This window comes from Gopherus evgoodei, chromosome 2 (genome assembly GCF_007399415.2).
Source record: "Gopherus evgoodei ecotype Sinaloan lineage chromosome 2, rGopEvg1_v1.p, whole genome shotgun sequence".
NCBI lineage: Eukaryota > Metazoa > Chordata > Testudines > Testudinidae > Gopherus > Gopherus evgoodei.
Window position 1 is genome coordinate 183,836,516 of NC_044323.1, and position 14,914 is coordinate 183,851,429.

The following is a 14,914-nucleotide window of genomic DNA, read 5'->3' on the forward strand; positions in this document are numbered from 1 at the left end:
CAAAACACAGAATATCAAAAACAACTTTGTACAGCAAAATCTATAGTTTTGGCTAATGTTTATTCCTGTCCTCAAGGTAGATGAACATTGCCTAATATTCCAGTTATGCTAACTTCTCCTTCCCTCTCCTTGCAGCTCTCCTCCCACCCACCTCCTATCAAGCTCTTTTTAAAAGTGCATTGGTTGCTCAGTTTTATTACAGGTTTTGTAATAGTAAAGTTGTGATTAACATTAAATGTACAGTCCCTTCTTCTTGTATCTGTAAAATTTCACATTACAGATATTGGGCAGATGTTTTTAAAAGGATAAGTTGTGCATATATAATGTTGTGTGAGAATTTTAAATTGAACTGTGTGATGGGATATACCAAGGCCACATTGAGCCAGCAAGGGCTAAAAAGCTGCTCTGGGCCCACTCAGCCCCAAGCAGCTACACCTGCCCTTGCAATTAGGTGATGAAGGGGAAGTTAAAAAGGGGAGGATGACAGCTCACTAGCTGGCTTGACTAAGGAGAAGAATAGATCTGTTATGTGTTGCTCTTTGAAAGAAAGGACCAGTCTAGGATCTCTATAGACACTGCTGACTGCCAGAGCCCTGTGGAGGAAGGTAGGCTCGGCCAAAGCTATTGAGTTGCCCTTTGCTTGATTATAAAAGGACTTTGGCTCAGACAGAGCTAATTGGGAGAGGCCTGAGGGGCCTTCTACAACTGCTACAGGGAATCCTTTCACAGGTAGGGTGTGGGAAACTGCCTCAATACCTGACATTTTTGTGTCCTATTCAACCCTGGTGTTTTGCCTGGGACATGGAAGAGCATGTGGTCACAAATTGTTGTACTTAAAAACTTTCCGAATGTTTATAATGAACATAGATAAATGTATGTACAGTTCACAGTCTTGAAAAGAATTTCCCTCATTAGCTCAAAATTAGACTCATTTTCATGGCTTTAAAGCTATTTTAGCTGCAGTGCAGAATATCCCTGTATGTGTTGGAAAATTTAGAAGCCAAGATTTAGCTTGGCTTGCATCTGAATGTAGGCCTTCAATGTCATAACTAGGAGGGGAATGGTGGGATTGGAGAGCAGGGCAGGGCCTAGGGGTAAAAGATAAAGTCATTGTGTTTATAAAAATGTCTAACCAGTTTGTAATCCACAAGCATCCTCTCTGTTGCTCTGAGTAATCTGTCAGGATGTTGTGTGGCACCCTTTGGGCAGACAATGCAACTTTTTTGCATTTCATTTTTTGCACCAAATATTTTCCAGTATAGTTGTTAATTTCCATTGTATGATGCACGTTCAGCTGGGGCATCAGAATTTAGTCCTAAGCAATTCTTGTTTTATCCATTATCCATCATCTTGTTATGGCAAAGGTATAGTTAAATACATTACATGGATTGTATCAAATATTTGTATGAAATTTTCCTTAGGGATAAATGTACAGAGCCTTGCTGACAGGACCCCTGAATACAATTTAATTAACTTTAAAAAAAAAAAGTTCCCCTAAAATCTTACTGTTTCTTCACTGAAGGAATCTCAATGTGAATTCTCAAATTCCAGAACTGTCATTGCAACCCCTATCATATTTGTGATGTCACCAAAGCATTCTGGGATACATGTGGTGAACTAGGAAGTACCACGATAATTCAAAGATTGGGGAGTGGGGCAGGAATTTTTTAAAAGGTGAGTTGAAACTTCTTTGCTGAATGACCCATTAGCCTATTTGGGACAGGCATCATAGAACTGTGCTTAATTCCACTTCAGTTTTTTTATTTGATGCTCACCTTTATAAAAAGAACATCAGTGAATGTCGGCTTGTTATGCTGAGTAAAGGAGAATATTAGAATATTATGTAAGGGTTGAATTTCTTAGGAGAGTGGCAGGCTAAGAAGTGATCAACATGAGTTTATAACAGAGGCGCCTGCATTGGCTGCACCAGTAACTTGCTGGGAGCCTAAGGACCACACCTAACCACCACACCTAATGAGTGAGAGAGATTTTCATATTCTTGCTTCCTGAGCAAATCTGCATGTCTGTCTGCTGGCTATAACTGCCAACATTGTGACATGTGTATCACTCAAACAGCATTTTCTTTCCTTTTTTCTGTCTGCTGCTCAATCACCTTTAATATTTGAGTGAGAACACACTATTTTAATATTCATTGCAGCATCTGGACATCCCATCAGTAGTATTCTAAAACACTGCATTTATGTTGTGGTCAGATCCATAAAGCCTTTATTGTCCAATGAAAATGTTTATTACAATAATCATTATAATATTTTCCAGTATAGTTGTTAATTTCCATTGTATGATGCACGTTATCCAACCAGTTGCTTGGTTTCTTTCTCCCTCAGATTTGAGGGAACCTATGGTTTATGGTCAGACACCTCGAAGACTAGCTCTGGGGCAAAAGGGTGCTGCTTTTGCCTTCATTCTTCCCTTTTAACCACTCAGTCCAAATGCACCCATGATTTCTGAAATGTCAACAGTGTTGTTTCCAGCAGGCAGTAAGCAGATAACTTTCACTTGATCAAATCAGATGTTTGGTTATCCTGGGTTGCTGGAGAATCAGGTTCTTCCTAACCTTCCTGGCAGATTCTTATTGCACTGAATTATAAACCTGATTGTGATAACAAGGTGTTCTCAGGTTGGGTGTCTTATTTTTTCAGTGAAGTTAATCTAGTTTTGATATAGCAAACTCAGGTAATAACCACCTGCCAAAACAAGGGCATGTAGTCTCATGGGTAAATGTCTAGTAGGACTTCACCTCCATTCTCATGCATGCCAATATTTACATATGCATAGCAAAGAGAAATGTATATTTTTTTCAAGTAGAAACAAATAAAATGGCACTTTTGTAGTCCTACCCCAGTACAGTCAAAAATAGAATATTGCTGACCTCAAGCATTATAAAATCATGTGTAAGCTCAAAAAATCATGAGATTTTAATATCTTTTGGATTCTTTTAATGTCTTCTGGTTTTTTAACTTTCAGGGTTCTATTTAAGCTTTTTTTTCCTGCATACATTTTTTAAATATGAGAGCTGAGAATTTTACTTACTCACAAGTATCCAGGAGCAGTGACATGAAGGAAAAACTCCAAATAGTGAAACTCACTATAAAAGCATGAGTTGGCAACAAAGTTGTGTTTCCTTTCATTTTAGGGTTTTAACATAAAGCAAAGTAATTTTAATGCAATAGAATGTATTGCAGAGACATCTGACTTACAAATCATCCCACTCTGAAGTCAATGGGATAGTTGGTCATGAAACTTTTACACATAATCTCCTGATAGGTATCAGTCTGAGACTGAGACTTTTGTACTAAACAACTTGCCGCTTGAAAGCTAATGTACTGTTAAAACATCAACATGTGCACCAAAACAGCAAGGCCCAATAGGCACTTTAGTATTGGAGTAAGACAAGAACATAGATAGAAAAGGATGAAAAGGTTTTTAAAAAGCCACCATGCTGTGAGGTATAAACACTTTCATTAGATTAAATAGTAGCAAGTGGGAGAAAAAAACCATCACTAAAATGGTTTATCCACAGTCCATATATGAGTAGAAGTATGCAGTGCCTCTGATTGCCCTTTGTAATAAGCCTGAATGCATGTAGTAGTAAAGAGAGCTACACTTTAACAAATGCATTTGAACTGCCTTTTTGGCTGCCTAGCCCTTCTTTTAACTAGTGGTGATAGTGTGTCAGAAATAACATTAGTTTTGTTTAGTTAAATATAGATTATTTTCTGGGTGGACTACCATTGTCCACCTCTGTAGATTTTTAAAATCTCAAATGTAATGATGCTCTATGTAGGGTGTTTAGGCATAACTCTAACCTATACTTTTTTAATATACTGTCAGTGACTGAAAGGAAACGATGCTTAATCATCATTAATGATATAGTAGGAATAAGCAGTATGGTGGTAAAACTCGTGGAAGAGACTAAATCATAAGGAGTTGCAAATACCCATGAAGAGAGAGATTAGATATGTGAGCAGAAAATATCAAAATTAGATTCTTCATGATACAAAGCAAACTGATATTTCTGGGGGGGAAAGAATTCAAGTAGGATGGAGAAACCTAGCAAGCAGTAATGCTAAGAGACCTAGAAGTGACAATGAACAAACAGCAAGTTAGATAGGAGCTTGCAATGCAGTTTTGGCCAGCATACACTAAACGCAGGGCTTGATTAAGTAACAAGTCTGTGCCTAGGACCCTGAGCTCAGGGATCACATGATAACCTGATGAGGTCATTGTTGTTATAGCCTGAAAGGAACAAGGAGCTCCTTGCTGAATGAGGTATCTACTTTATAAGAGGCAGGAGCTGCAATAGTTTCTACTCCACCCAGAGCTGTGAGTCATGAGGAGAGTTTGCTTGCCTCGCTCTGTCCCCACCCCCATCAGACCAGTCCTCCCAGTTCTACCCCAGCTGAGCTAAGTGGAAATCCAGCTGTCCAAAGCAGAAGGGTACTTTTTGACCTGTCCCCAGAGAGCCCTCTGCTAGGGCGGCAAGTGCCTGAGTTCTGTCTTCTCCCAGTGCAGACCCCAGCAAGGGAATGAGTGTGGTGTAAGAGAGCGTCCTGCCACCCCAGCATGCGGGTTACACAGAAGATTCTCTACTGGAGATGTGTAGGGTCCCAACACAGAGTCTGCTGAGTGGCCCCTCAGTCCTCTATTGTGATAGTGGGGGGCTGAAGGCTCTTCGTGGATCAGATCCCAGACTCCATAAAGACAAGAAATGGTGCACCAATCATAGGAATGTCCTAGAGTAGATCAGTGTGTGGTATTTGAACCATATCCCAAGAGACTAGTGCTCTTAATTTATTTGTGGTCTCTTCACTTGTTTTTCAAACCACCATATGGTCCAGATCAATGAAATTACTCATCAACTACATAACTAGAGAAAATGAAAAATATGGATAAATGCTCATTACCTCTTCAGTGGGAAGAAAGACCTATTCCCCCATGTGCAGCACATTATAATTAGGTTAGTAGAGAGTTAGCTTTTCATATTGCTCTAAAGAACTGGCATAGGCTACTATCAGAAGCAGGATGCCAGCCTTGATGGACTATTGTTCTGATCTCTGTGGCAGATATGTTTATCGGGGCTTTTTCCATTGTGCATCTAAGCTAACCAAGGCCATGTCTACATCTAAAATTTTGCAGCGCTGGTTGTTACAGCTGTATTAGTACAGCTGTATAGGGCCAGCGCTGCAGAGTGGCCACACTTACAGCAACCAGCGCTGCAAGTGGTGTTAGATGTGGCCACACTGCAGCGCTGTTGGGCGGCTTCAAGGGGGGTTCCGGGACCGAGAGAGCAAACCGGGAAAGGAAACCAGCTTCGCCGCGGTTTGCTCTCTCGGTCCCGGAGCCAGCCAGCAAACCGCAGGGAAGGAGACCTGCTTGCTCGGGGTTCCGGGACCGAGAGAGCAAACCGGGAACGCCGCGGTTTGCTCTCTCGGTCCCGGAGCCAGCCAGCAAACCGCGGGGAAGGAGACCTGCTTGCTCGGGGTTCCGGGACCGAGAGAGCAAACCGGGAACGCCGCGGTTTGCTCTCTCGGTCCCGGAGCCAGCCAGCAAACCGCGGGGAAGGAGACCTGCTTGCTCGGGGTTCCGGGACCGAGAGAGCAAACCGCGGCGAAGCTGGTTTCCTTTCCCGGTTTGCTCTCTCGGTCCCGGAACCCCGAGCAAGCAGGTCTCCTTCCCCGCGGTTTGCTGGCTGGCTCCGGGACCGAGAGAGCAAACCGCGGCGTTCCCGGTTTGCTCTCTCGGTCCCGGAACCCCGAGCAAGCAGGTCTCCTTCCCCGCGGCTTGCTGGCTGGCTCCGGGACCGAGAGAGCAAACCGCGGCGTTCCCGGTTTGCTCTCTCGTCCCGGAACCCCGAGCAAGCAGGTCTCCTTCCCTGCGGTTTGCTGGCTGGCTCCGGGACCGAGAGAGCAAACCGGGAAAGGAAACCAGCTTGATTACCAGAGGCTTCCTCCTTCCACGGAGGTCAAGAAAAGCGCTGGTGAGTGTCTACATTGCATTACCAGCGCTGGATCACCAGCGCTGGATCCTCTACACCCGAGACAAAACGGGAGTACGGCCAGCGCTGCAAACAGGGAGTTGCAGCGCTGGTGATGCCCTGCAGATGTGGACACTCTCAAAGTTGCAGCGCTGTAACTCCCTCACCAGCGCTGCAACTTTCTGATGTAGACAAGCCCCAAGTGTGCATTGGATGTACAGTTTTTTTTTCAACCTGCTGTAGTGGGAGTACACAGAAATGACACTGTCCTGTTTGCATTTTTAACTACCTGTGTATAACACAAGCTGTACATATTCTTCTTAGTGAGAAATGATTACTAAAGACATCAATATCATAATGTCTCCATTGGTTAAATTCATAGACTCATAGACTCATAGGTCAGAAGGGACCAGTATGATCATCTAGTCTGACCTCCTGCACAAGGCAGGCCACAGAACCCTACCCATCCACTTTTATAACAACCCCTAACCCAGGACTGAGTTATTGAAATCCTCAAAACTGGTTTGAATACCTCAAACTGCAGAGAATCCACCAGCAAGCGACCCACGCCCCACGCTGCAGAGGAAGGCGAAAAACCTCCAGGGCCCCTGCCAATCCGCCCTGGAGGAAAATTCCTTCCCGACCCCAAATATGGCGATCAGCTAAACCCTGAGCATGTGGGCAAGACTCACCCACCAGCACCCAAGAAGGAATTCTCTGCAGTAACTCAGTTCCCATCCCATCCAACATCTCCCCGCAAACCACTGAGCAGACTTATCAGGTGATAATCCAAGATCAATTGCCCAAATTAAACTATCCCATCATAACATCCCCTCCATATACTTATCAAGTTTAGTCTTGAAGCCAGATAAGTCTTTTGCCCCCACTACTTCCCTCGGAAGGCTGTTCCAAAACTTCACTCCCCTAATGGTTAGAAACCTTCGTCTAATTTCAAGTCTAAACTTCCTAATATCCAGTTTGTACCCATTCGTCCTCGTGCCTACATTAGTACTAAACTTAAATAATTCCTCTCCCTCCCTAACGTTAACCCCCCTGATATATTTATATAGAGCAAGCATATCCCCCCGCAGCCTTCTTTTGGCCAGGCTAAACAAGCCAAGCTCTTTGAGTCTCCTTTCATAAGGCAGGTTTTCCATTCCTTGGATCATCCTAGTAGCCCGTCTCTGGACCTGTTCCAGTTTGAATTCATCCTTCTTGAACATGGGACACCAGAACTGCACACAATATTCCAGATGGGGTCTCACCAGTGCCTTATATAACGGTACTAACACCTCCTTATCCTTGCTGGAAATATCTCGCCTAATGCATCCTAAAATCGCATTTGCTTTTTTAACAGCCATATCACATTGGCGGCTCATAGTCATCCTGCTATCGACCAATACCCCAAGGTCCTTCTCCTCCTCCGTCGCTTCCAACTGATGCGTCCCCAACGTATATCTAAAATTCCTATTATTAATCCCTAAGTGCATGACCTTGCACTTTTCACTATTGTATTTCATCCTGTTACTCTTACTCCAGTTCACAAGGTGGTCTAGATCTTCCTGAATAGTATCCCTGTCCTTCTCCGTGTTAGCAATACCCCCCAACTTCGTGTCATCCGCAAACTTTATTAGCACATTCCCGCTCTTTGTGCCAAGGTCGGTAATAAAAAGGTTAAATAAGATCGGTCCCAAAACCGATCCTTGAGGGACTCCACTAGTAACCTCCTTCCAGCCTGACAGTTCACCCTTCAAGACGACCCGCTGGAGTCTCCCCTTTAACCAGTTCCTTATCCACCTTACAACTTTCATATTCAGAACCATGTCAAACGCCTTACTGAAATCGAGGTAAATTAGATCTACCACATTTCCTTTATCTAAGTAATCCGTCACCTTCTCAAAGAAGGAGATCAGATTGGTTTGGCACGATCTATCTTTAGTAAATCCATGTTGCAGTTCGTCCCAATTTCCATTGACCTCTATGTCCTTGACTACTTTCTCCCTTAAAATTTTTTCCAAGACCTTACACACTACAGACGTCAAGTTAACAGGCCTATAATTACCCGGATCACTTTTCTTCCCTTTCTTAAAAATAGGGACTACGTTAGCAATCCTCCAGTCGTACGGCACAACCCCCGAGTTTATCGATTGCTTAAAAATTCTCGCTAACAGGCTCGCAATTTCACGCGCCAGTTCCTTTAATATCCTCGGATGGAGATTGTCCGGGCCCTCCGATTTTGTCCCATCAAGCTGTTCAAGTTTGGCCTCTACCTCAGATGCGGTAATATCCACCTCCATATCCACATTCCCGTTTATCATCCCTCCATCATCGCTAAACTCCTCACTCGTTTTATTAATAACTGAGGCAAAGTACTTATTTAGATATTGGGCCATGCGTAGGTTATCCTTAACCTCCATTCCATCCTCAGTGTATAGCAGCCCCACTTCTTCTTTCTTTGTTTTCTTCTTATTTATGTGGCTGTAGAACCTTTTACTATTGGTTTTGATTCCCTTTGCAAGGTCCAGTTCAATGCGGCTTTTAGCCTTCCTCACTTTATCCCTACATGTTCTGACCTCACCAAGGTAGCTTCCCTTGCTAATCCCGCCTTTCTTCCACTCCCTGTAAGCTTTCTGCTTTCTCCTAATCCCCTCTCTGAGTTGCTTGCTCATCCAGTTTGGCCTGCAACTCCTGCCCATGGTTTTATTCCCCTTTCTTGGGATGCAGGCTTCCGACAATTTCCGCAGCTGCGACTTAAAGTAATTCCAGGCCTCCTCCGCATTTAAATCCGCAAGTTCCTCCGTCCAATCCACTTCCTTAACTAATTTCCTTAACTCTTTAAAATTAGCCCTCGAGAAATCGAAAACCCTAATCCGAGATCTACATTTGTTTATCCTCCTATCTAGTTTGAACTGAATCAGCTCATGATCACTCGAACCAAGGTTATCCCCTACCACCATTTCTTCTACGAGGTCCTCACTGCTGACCAAAACCAAATCTAAAATGGCATCCCCTCTCGTAGGTACTTCAACGACTTGATGAAGAAATCCATCTGCTATCACATCCAGAAAAATCTGGCCCCTATTATTCTTGCAAGCACTCGTCCTCCAGTCTATATCCGGGAAGTTGAAGTCTCCCATAATCACACATTTCCCCTTTGTGTTTACTTCATTAAAGACATTAAAGAGGTCTCTATCCATATCCAAATCAGATCCCGGCGGTCTATAGCACACCCCAAGCACTATCTCAGGGGAAGCTCTAGTTGCTTTTTCACCTAGTGTGATTTTTGCCCAGACAGACTCTGTCTTATCCATTCCATCGCTTCTTACTTCATTACAGTTAATCTCATCATTGATGTACAAGGCTACTCCACCACCTTTGCCTTTCTTCCTATCTTTTCTAAACAGCACATAGCTTTCAATACCTGTACTCCAGTCATGAGTACTATTCCACCAGGTTTCTGTTATCCCTATGATATCCGGTTTCACTTCCTGCACCAGTAGCTCCAGTTCCTCCATCTTGTTACCTAGGCTCCTCGCATTAGTGTACAGACATTTTAATTTTTGGCGTTTAGCATCAATGACTTTCTTTCCCCCGTCATGCACAGACCTTCTACCACCAGCATCATCCGTTAATCTGGTACCTACTCCACTATTCCTCCTCGGATCAATTCTTTGGTCCACAAGGGTATCCCCTCTCACTTTGTTTACTTCCCTCTCCAGGTTATATTCCGGCGTGGAGATCTCCTGGACATCTCCCAACCATCTCCCCGAACTTCCTAGTTTAAAGCTCTCTTGATGAGACTGTGTTAGCACTGGATTCAGGTACCTCTTCCTCTGGAGCAACAGGAATTAGAGGTACTAAAGAAGTAACCAGGTTCTTCTTTGAGTGCTTGCTCATATCCATTCCAGTTAGGTGTGTGCGTGCTGCGTGCACGTTCGTTGGAAGATTTTTACCCTAGCAACACTCGGTGGGTCGGCTGGGCGCCCCCTGGATTGGCGCCGCCATGGCTCTGGATATATACCCCTGCCGACCCAGCCATCCTTCAGTTCCTTCTTACCGCCCGTGTCGGTCGTTGGAACAGTGGAGTGTGGCTTAGATGACCTTCACTTCCCTAGCTACTCATAGTTCTCATTCATTATCGTGTATATAGTTATATAGTTATCCTTTTATATTTTTATATATATATATATATATATATATATAGTTATATAGTTATTCCTTTTTTCTTTACTAACATAGTTAGTTTAGTAATAGTTAGCGGGGTTTGGGGAGTAGCCCCTTCCCCGCACCCGTGCCAGAGCCCATACCCAGCTCACCGGATTTCAAACCGGGCTCGGCCTGCCACAAGCCGATGCCAACAGGAGATCCACATGACTCCTGTTTGAAGCGCCTTGGGGAATCGCACTTGACAGCTAAGTGCCCCATTTGCAAGGTTTTTAAGCCGAGAACAAAAAGGAGTGGGACTGTCACCCCTCCGCCTTCGGCACTGAGCGCTGGTCACTCGGCGGGCAGAAGCACCTCCTCGGCGCCGGACCACGCCAATACTGCCAAGGCCTCGGCACCGGCCATCGCCGGCACCGACGTCGACTTGGAACCGCTCCCTCTTTCCGAGGTCAACAAAGCCTAAGACGACCACCTGCTCCGTGCCAACTGCACCGCTGCCAGAGAGCTCATCTCAGTTGGATCGCCTGGGACCGACATTTGCAGAAGCACTGATGACGTTGGCACCATCGATTCCGGTCCCATAGGGCTGCCGAATCCAGTGCCTGACAGCTTCCCGGCACGCGCCGTGGTTGAGCTTACTGCTCCTGCTGCTTCCATGCCAACTGCACCGCAGCCTGAGAGCTCGTCTAAGTCGGATCACCCGGCACCGACACCTTCTGAGGCACCGACGACGTCGGCACCATCGATCCCGGTCCCACAAGGCCTGTCGAATCCGGTGCCTGATAGCTCCCCGGTACGTGCTGTGGTTGAGCTTACTGTTCCCTCCACGCAGGAGAGATTCCCAACGGCGAGGGATCTCATTGCCAAGCGGCACCGTTCATGATCACAGTCCCGCAGAAGGTCCAGGTCTTGTCGGCACTCTTGCTCCCGACGCCACTTGCAGTCCCTGTGCTGTTCTCCTCCTCGGTCCCGGTTGCACTCGCCGCACCGGTCGATATCCCGTTCGCTGACCCGCTACTCTCAGCACCATTCCAGCTCCCAGCACCGCTACAGGCACCGTGACTCCCATAGCCGCTCCCGACCTCGAGCCTCGAGATCTCGGTCGACTTCCCGGCACCGCTCTGGCTGCAGGTCCGGATCTCGTTCCAGGTACCGGTACGCCGGCTGGTGCCGAGTTGGGTGAGGTCCGTTAGAGACAGAGACTCTGCCCATGGCTTTTCAGCACCTCCATGGCCATCCAGACACGCATCAGTGTCATCCCACCCGGACAGCTCTTATGCTCAGGACCGCGATTCTGATGTGCCCACCAACAACCTGAGAGCCCATCAGGACCTCCTAAGGAAGGTAGCACTCAATATGGACCTCCAGGTGGAGGAGGTCCCGGAGGTAGAGGACCTGGTAGTGGACATTCTATCGCCGGAGGCCCCGCTAGAGGGGCCCTACCCATTTATTCAGACCATCCAGGCGAATACTATATGGCAATCCCCAGCCTCTATCCCTCCTGTGGCCAGGGGAGTCGAGCGTAAATATATGGTGCCCTCTAAAGGGTACGACTACTTGTATCTCCGTCCTCCTCCCTGCTCACTAGTCGTTCAGTCCGTTAAGGAGAGGGAATGGCTTGGCCAGCAGGCGCCAGCCCCAAAATCGAAGGGGGCTAGGCAAATGAACCTGCTCAGCCGCAAGGTGTACTCTGCAGGGGCCTTACAGCTCTGAGTGGCAAATCAACAAGCCTTGCTTAGCTGCTATAATTATAACACCTGGGTGGCGGTGGGTAAGTTTATGGAGCTTCTCCCTCACGACTCCCGCCAAGAGTTCGCTGCCCTCTTGGAGGAAGGGAAAAAGGTGGCCAGAACTTCCCTCCAGGCATCGTTGAATGCAGCAGACTCAGCAGCCAGGACTCTGGCCTCGGGTGTTGCCATGAGGCACATCTCATGGCTTCAGGTTTGAAACCTCCCGCTGGAGCTGCAGTATACCATTCAGGACTTACCATTTGATGGTAAAGGCCTCTTCGTGGCAAAGGCTGAAGGACAACAGGGACTTAATGCGCTCTCTCGGCGTGCATACACCGGTGACCAAACACAGGCCTTTACGTCTCCAGCCACACCGCTGTACTCTGTGCCTAGCCAGAGACAGGACTTTGGCAGGTGGCGCGGCTGAGGTGATCGCAGATGACCGTCAGGACCCCAAGAGGGCCAAGATCAAGGTCCCTCGCAACCACCACCGGGACCAAAGATGAACTTCCAACGGTGCGGCCAAGGGCAGTGTACCAGTTACAGGCTGGGATCCCACTCCTACTTCCTCCTGTTAACTTCAGGTTGCTGGGTCCTATGCACGCTGGAGTATGGATACCACCTCCAATTTGTTCCAGCCCTGTCCCTCTTCAGGGACCCCTCTCATGAGCAATTCCTCTTACAAGAGGTGCAGATGCCAATGGACAAAAGGGGCAAGGGGTTTTACTCCCGTTATTCCCTAATCCCCAAGTCGAACGGAGGTCTCAGACCTATCCTAGACCTGCGAGGACCCAACCGGTTTATGATAAGGTTGAAGTTCCGCATGGTATCCCTGGGAACCATTATCCCGTCCTTGGATCCTGGAGCCTGGTATGCCGCCCTCGATATGAAGGACACATGCTTTCACATCGCCATCTTCCCTCAGCACAGGAGATACGTCCGCTTTCTAGCCAACCGTCAGTACTTCCAGTTTACAGTCCTGCTGTTTGGCCTTTCTACAGCCCCACTGGTGTTGACCAAGTGTATAGCCGTAGTCACCATCTACCTCCGCCGACGTCGGATATGCGTTTTTCCGTATCTGGACGATTGGCTTATCCGAGGAGACTCCGAGACACAAATCACTCAGCATGTGGGCATCGTCAAGGACCTATTCCCATGTCTTGGCCTGATGATCACTATAGAAAAATGCACTCTGGTTCCCACACAGAGGTTAGACTTCATAGGAGCTATACTGCACTCCGATCTAGCCGGAGCCTGCTTACCACAGCCAGGTTTCAGGCGATGGCAACAATCATCCGAGGTCTGCAGACTTTCCCAATGTCCTCGGCTCGCACTTGTCTTGGTCTCCTGGGTCCCATGGCTGCCTGCAAGTTTGTAACCAAACATGCTAGGCTCCACCTCCGTCCTTTCCAAGTTTGGCTCAACTTGGTGTACTGCCCGGACAGGGACCCAATGGTCACGATAGTCACCATTCCCTCGAGCACCCTAGGCTCCCTGGAATGGTGGCTAACTCCCTCCCTGGTGTGGGCAGGGATGCCGTTCCATCCACCCCAGCCCTCAATGTGCCTGACGACGGACGCGTTATCTCTCGGCTGGGGTGCTCATGTCGGTCACCTTCAAGCTTAAGGCCTTTGGTCTTCTCAGGAGCTGGCATTCCACATAAATGTCCAATAATGAGAGCAGTCCACCTGGTGTGGACTGCGAGGCTGTGGTGTCTCCGTGTTTACAGCCAACACAACAGCCATGTGCTACATAAACAACCAGGGAGGGACATGTGTCCTCCCCCTTTTGTCAGGAGACCATCCATCTCTGGGACTTTTGCATAGTCCACTTGATAAATCTGGTAGCGTCCTTTCTCCCAGGTGTTCGGAACACCTTGGCGCATTGACTCAGCAGGTCTTTCCTGTCTCACAAGTGGTCAGTCTGCCCCAATGTAATGCATTCTGTTTTCCAGAAGTGGGGATTTTTTCCCCACATAGACCTGTTCGCTTACAGCGAGAACAGGACATGCCAGATGTTCTGCTCCTTCCAAGGTCTCTCCCCGGGATCAATCTCGGACACTTTCCTGATGCCGTGGAAGGGCCGACTCCTTTATGTTTTCCCGCCGTTCCCGCTGATTCATAGGGTCTTGCTGAAACTCCGCAGGGGCAGAGCGTGCATCATGATGATCATCCAGGCAGCACTGATACACTATGTTGCTCGACCTGTCCATAGCCAACCCAATTACCCTACCACTCCACCCAGACGTCATAACTCAGGACCACAGCAGGCTTTGCCACCCGGACCTGCAGTCTCTTCACCATATGGTGTGGCTGCTGCGTGATTAAACCAGGGTAGCAGGAAGCCTTCCACCTGGTCAACGTACCTGGCCGAGTGGACGTGTTTCTCCTACAGGTGCGAAACGCTTGATCTTACTCCTACTGAGGTCTCCATCCCCTCTATTTTGGACTACCCCTGGCCTAAAACAGCAGGGCCTAGCGGTATCATTGCTGAGGGTACACTTGGAAGCCATCTCTACCTTCCAGCCAGGCTAAGGTGGACGTTCTGTGTTCTCACATTCTATGGTTTTGAGGTTCCTCAAGGGCTTGGAGTGCTTATACCCTCAAGTATGCCGCCCAGCCCCAACCTGGGACCTCAACCTGGTTTTAAACAGACTTATCTCTCCCCCATTCGAGCCGTTAGCGACCTGCTCGCTGCTATACCTGTCTTGGAAGACAACTTTCCTCATAGCTATTACATCGGCCAGACGAGTCTCTGAGCTCAGGGCTCTTACAGTGGTTCCACTGTACACTATGTTCCACAAAGACAAGGTGCAGTTACGACCTCACTCGGCTTTCCTCACTAAGGTGGTTTCGGCCTTTCATGTTAACCACACTCAACGCAATGGGGGCAACAACTGCACTCCCTGGATGTCTGTAGAGCGCTCGCATTTTATATTGAGCGGACAAAACCATTTTGTAAAACCCCCCAACTCTCTGTTGCGGTAGCAGACCGAAGGATAGGCCTACCCGTTTCCTCTGAGGAT